The sequence below is a fragment of the Trachypithecus francoisi genome, unplaced genomic scaffold (genome assembly GCF_009764315.1).
Source record: "Trachypithecus francoisi isolate TF-2019V2 unplaced genomic scaffold, Tfra_2.0 Lachesis_group8, whole genome shotgun sequence".
In the NCBI taxonomy this organism is placed as follows: domain Eukaryota; kingdom Metazoa; phylum Chordata; class Mammalia; order Primates; family Cercopithecidae; genus Trachypithecus; species Trachypithecus francoisi.
This window is the reverse complement of record NW_022681473.1, coordinates 23298217-23304230: the sequence shown is the minus strand read 5'-3', so window position 1 is coordinate 23304230 and position 6014 is coordinate 23298217. Positions and strand designations below refer to the sequence as shown.

General features: G+C 36.5%; 1 pseudogene across 1 annotated transcript; it reads right to left on the bottom strand.

The window, feature by feature from the left end:
• Positions 1–1718: 1718 nt before the first annotated feature.
• On the bottom strand, positions 1719–5272 carry LOC117080738 (annotated as a pseudogene). The gene is made up of 2 exons (XR_004435935.1): positions 3439–5272; positions 1719–3378 (listed from the first exon to the last, which is right to left on the bottom strand). The product of XR_004435935.1 is annotated as a la-related protein 4-like (transcript).
• Between the last annotated feature and the right edge of the window lie 742 nt (positions 5273–6014).

The window sequence follows — 6014 nt, the reverse complement described above, 5'->3', positions numbered from 1 at the left end:
ACCATGTCTGGCTAATTTTTTAAAATTTTTTGTAGAGATGGGGTTTCACCATTTTGCCCAGGCTGGTCTCCAACTCCTGAGCTCAGGTGATTCGCCCACCTCAACCTTCCAAGAGTACCTGACTGAAACATTTAATTTTTAAAAAGGAAAACAGACTATAACATATTCCCTCAGAGAATAAAGCTTAAAGTCTTCCCTGTATTTCGCTTATATCTTTTCTATAGTACATGAACATTTATGAAAAAAATTAATATCACCTCTTTACCTCTCCTATGGTATAAGGCAGGTTGATAAATTCATTTGAATGTACAGAAGTGTTAGCTTTTTTCTTTTTGTCTACCAGCATAAATATTAGTTTTTTAACCTCTACTTTCTTGGAATTTGACATGACAATGTTCATAGAAAATAAAAATGAAAGACTAGTGCTTAAAAATACTCATAAACATATGTAAAGAAATATCACTCCCAGTTATATGGGGCAGGTGAACTATATATTTAGTTAATTTAATATTTAGCTAATTAGGAATACTGTTATTAAAACCTAAAGCTGGTGGAATAGACATAATTGCTGGGGATCTGCCAAGGGGTTTTCAGGCCCCTGATGAGCAACGTAATAGAGTTCAAATATGCTTTCTGAAATTGAAGTACTTTTCCATTGTCCAAAAACAGATCAAAGTAATTGTTAGGATGGTGACACATGTCAGAAATTTTCAAGATATTCAAGGCATAATGAATATGTATTGAATGCCCAAAAGAGTAGTGAGACCAAGACAGAGTGTTTTATAGGAAAATACTGAGGGCTGGAATGGAATATGACATGCTTACTTTCTGACTTTGTAGTGGATACTGTGGTTGCAAGGGTACTTCATGCCAGTGCATCCTAGAAAAGATGAAAGACATATACAAAGACTTATCAACCACCAGTTTATTCAAGTAGATACATGAGCTTTAAAGACTGTGAAAGAAAGAAAGAAATCCACAAACAAGACACCTAACATGAAGATTCCAAAGGGTCAGAAGAGATAAAAAAAAAAAATATTGTCAGTTATTTGAGTAGTGAAGAGTGTGACAAGTGAATATGAAGATTGTGAAAGAAGAAAGGGATATCTACCTCATTTGATTTATATGTTAGGTCTACAGCATTTTCTTTCTAGAAGTAAACCACAAAGTTATGTATAGGAGCCACCTGCAATCATCACACAGTTGCTTAAAAATGCATGTTTCCAGGGTTTGCTCAAAATTAGATACTCTGGAGTTCCACTGAGAGCCTATGTTATTAACAACATTCTATATGATTTATTTTATATTAGTTTGTTAAGAACTACCAATCTCATGTTAAGACATGAAATATACTCCCTTAATTTTTTTTTTTAGCCACCATTTACATTCACTTTAATATATTAGTAAGATGTTTACTCTATGTCACAATGGTGCTTTCCAGTGTTCATAATTTACAGTTTCAATTTGTACATATGTAATTTACTAACATATGGGACAGTTCTTACTATTACAAACTATCCTTAAAAGAAAAATAAAACCCACCTTACATAGAACTCTGAAAATGGTATGACTTAAAACAGATTAACACAACACAGTTTTTAATATTTTAGCCATTTGCTAAATAACACCATATAAACTTGTCTATTTAGTATATGACAGGTACAACTTTATTCACTGAGAAATTATGCATTAATTTTCTTCAACCATCTTTCTCATCTTTACTAAAAAATCTCATGACTTGTTGGTATTGTTTCAGTGAATTCCAAACTGTACTTTTTGGGTGTGGGGGGAGAAGAGTAGGAAAGGAAGGTGATAAATACATTGTAAATAGAAATAAGTACCCCTCTAAATTAAGCCTTTTTTAAAAAAATATTTTACTTCTACATTATTTAACACTTAAGAGTCAGTTACTATGTTTCATCTTTAAGATTAACAACAAATAAATTACTGTAGGGTCAGTCTGCTCTACCATCTTGGGAGCTAAAATTCTAAATGTGTGAACAGAAGAGCAAATACTGCAACGTTCAATTCTGAAATTTAGAACAATTTATATGATTTGACTAGACTGGTCAAAGCAATTACAAACATACACTTCAGTAGGTAGTTGGTTATTCTGCTTTTGTGAGTGGGCAGTGAAAGAACAGAGAGTAACATATGGAGTAAGAAAAAAATATTTTTTTCTCATTTTGGGGGTGTTGGGGGGGGAATCACAGGGAAGTTTAAACCTCTGAAATCCATTTGGCCTATGCACCGAGGTCCAAGATGAAATTTTCAATTTTTTTAATAACCCCCTTTCCTTGAGTATCAAACTGATTGGTAGTCACATCTCCAGGTACAATCATTTTACAACTTGTTGAATGAAGTATTAGTAAGGTCAAAAAGACAAAGACTAAATTTCAAACTAGAAAAAACAAAACCTACTCAAGTATTACGTTCAGTTTTCAAATCATTTACTAACATGACAACAGATTTGGCTTCAATCGCTCTTGTACACACTCACACCCACAACAGGCACCCCAGCCACTGATCTGCTTTGCAATACAAGGCCATATAGTCAGAAATGGCATTCTTCAAGCAAAACTTTAAATAGATTTAAAAAAGTAATTTCTAATTTTACAGAAATGCTTCTTCAAAAAATATTTTCTCTCATTCCCTCATCTCCTATACTGAAGGATGTATAATTTTTTTTTTCCTCCAAGCTAAATCTGAACCCTCAAAATTGATTCCTGGCAGCAAATCTCTGCAAATTAAAACCAAAAACAAAAATAGAAAAATTATATTTTATATATATGTGTATGTGTGTGTGTATATATATATATATATATATTTATATTGATTGGAATCCTCCAGCATTTAAAAATCACATTAGAGTGAATTTTGGGATCCTATCACTCATAACTCCAAAATCCATAATGATTTAAGGATGTACTTTCTCCTGTTTCCTTCCTGGCTACCCCCTCCCCTCCAAAACAGTTCAATATAGCCACAGCTCCAGTTTAATGGGAAGAGAGAGAAGTTTTTGAATAGTTTTGTTGTTTTTTACTTTGGTGATCTGGGTGGCACATATTGCTCTTTGCCATTACGTCGAGTCACTCCCTGAGGTATAGCCCTATGGCTAAACTGGCGTCTCTGTTCCCTGATTTTTCCAGCTGCTCCCCTGGGGATTGTATTGCCTCGAAAGCCAGAATAATCCTTACTAGCCCTTGCTTCTGGCTTCTCATGTGGTGTCTCCACGGAGTTCTCAGGAGCTCCACTGTCTTCATTTTTGGTGGGAGACACCACATTACAGCGAAGTTCCCGTAGTGGCTGCACAAGAACTGAAGATGGCTCTTTAGGGGGCTTCTGGCACACTTCAGCATAACTTAACTTTCGGGGTTCCTGTAGAGCCACAGCTATAACTGCATTTATGTTATTATTACACGGTGAAGCAGTACTTGCCCTCGATGGCTTTGTAGTACTTGGAGGAGAAACTGGCATAGTTGCCTGGTTGAGACCATACTTCTGAACAGAGGAATCCTCTATTAGATCCTTTTCTTGCTGAATTGTGCTTAATGCAGTAAGCTCAGCAGCACATGGAGAACTGGAACTCATATTGAGTTGTTGGGCAGAAGTGCATTCTGTCTGCTCATCTGCAGGCACTGGGCAACTAACTCTCAACTCTTCATTATCCTTTACTTTGTAGACACCTTTAACAACATCAGACATCCTATTCTCCAAAATGAGTTCACCTGGCATTCTTGATGAACTTCCAGGTAAAGGTGGAAAATTTGAGGCTAACAAGTCAAACTTTGGTGTTGGAGCCTTTGATTCAGCTGTTGAAGGATGAGGTCTTGAGAACCTGTCATCTTCTCGTCGTCTTTGACCTCTGAAGAGAGTTCTCCTGCCCCTACCACAGTCCCCGTTCTGTTCCATCTGCAAAGTGGAAGTCTCCCTTTGAAGGTAAGTTTGCTCCTGATGCCCAGTTACTTTAGGGTTATGCCATTCAGTTGGAAGGTTTCTTGAACTAGATCTGTTCATCTGTCCATCCCCTAAGGATACAGAGCCCTCTGTTGAGTGTTCTGAACCACTGGATGGCCTAAAATGAGGCCTCACACGATTTTTTTTGGAATGATCAACCCATATTTATAGCAGCAGCATTTGTTTTATAAGATCCTGGTGAATTAAAGCCATTCACAAAACTACCATTGAGAAAGGGAGCCAGTGGTGTTTCAAAGTAAGGTGTAGGATTTGGAGACCAAGACTGAGGCACAATACTATAGACCGAGTACTGTTGGTGAGGATTATATACAGGCTGCATAAAGACTGGGGAGGCATACTGTGCTTGAGTTTGAATGGGCTGACTATAGATACTAGAATCCATTAATTGATAACCATTCTTAGCAAAAAATGTATTGATGGCTTTTATCCTTGCCATAATTGGCTTGCCCTGAAATGTTTTAACTTCTTCTCTTAAGTATTTAAAAGCCTGTTGTGCATCTGTGTCTGACTGGAAAGTGATATACCAGTTGCTATTGTGTGCAAATTCACAGCTTATCACTTTAGGGCAGTTTTCACTTTTGAACAAAGCTTTCACTTCCTCTATTGTTGTTGTTTCAGGAATCTCTCTAAGAACTACAATACAACGCTTATGACTTGGTCTCACTTTCTCACCCTTCTCATCAACTTGCACCATGGGAGAAGATCTTAACACTTCAAGAATTAGATCAGGGTCTGTAGTAAACTTTTTTATTTCTTCCATGTTGGCAACTGTCCAAATTGGGATGAACTGATCACTATCCATTTGAGATATCAAGTAAAGATCCTTTGACAAATTTTCTCATGAAAAACAGAATTCTAATTGTTTCTTCAGAATTCTTTTAGGTCTTCTGTAGAAATTGCTGAATTGCTTTCTCCAGAAACATCATATATTTGGTAATTCAGATCTTCTGGTCCTAAAATCATCCCATCAGTTTATTCTTCAATGCCTGTAGTATTTCTTGTGGTTTCACAAGAGGAAGAATACATTACTTCATATTCTTTACATGTATCTTCTGAGAGCTCTGCATTACCCTCAGGATGAGCACCTGATGTAGCTGCTGTTTCATGCCAAGAGCTTTCAGTTCCATGAGTTACTGGGGTGGCATCAGTATTTCCAGGAGCAACTTCTTGCCATACTTTGGCATTAGGATTTAAACCAGTTCCTTTAGATGTTACCTCCACGAAAAGCAACATGTCATCCTCTGCTCGGCCCAATCGTTCCCGCCGCCACAACTCCAACTGGCTCACAGGCCTGCGCTCCAATTGGTAGGATTAAGGACACACACTCGCCTTCCCCCTAAATTTTTAATTGTATGATACCTTATTGTTAACTATAGATGCAGTGTTGTACAGCAGATCTCTGAAGCTTATTCATCTTGTTTTACCAAACCTTTATTCCTGCTGATGAGCAACTCCTCCTTTTCTGCTCCCCCAGCCCATGGTAGCCACCATTTCACTCTTTGATTCTATGAATTTGACTACTTAGAGATTTCATATAAGTGGAATAATGTAGTGTTTCTCTTTCTGTGACTGGTGTGCTTCTTTGAGCATAATGTCCTCAAGGTTAATCTATGGTGTTATGCCTTACAGAATTTCCTTCTTTTTTAAGGCTAAATACTATTTTATTGGATGTATGTACTATATTCATCTTTGAAAGGCCATTTAGAGTATTTCCACCTCTTCGCTATTGTGAATAGTGCTACAGTTAACATACGAGTGCTAAAATCTCTTTGAGATCTTGATATTATTTTGAATAAAATACCTAACAGTTGTATTGCTAGATCATATGATAGCCGTATTTTTTACTTTTTGAGAAACCTCTATACCTTCACTATGTGCCTAAGTAATTTCTTCTTAACTCCTATTATCAGTACTTGTTATAGGTCTGTTCACATTATATTTCTGCATGATTTAGGCTTACAAGTTTCTAGAAAAGTATACATTTTTTCCAGAGTATTCAGTTTTTTGACATATAATTGTTCATGGTACTGTCTTGT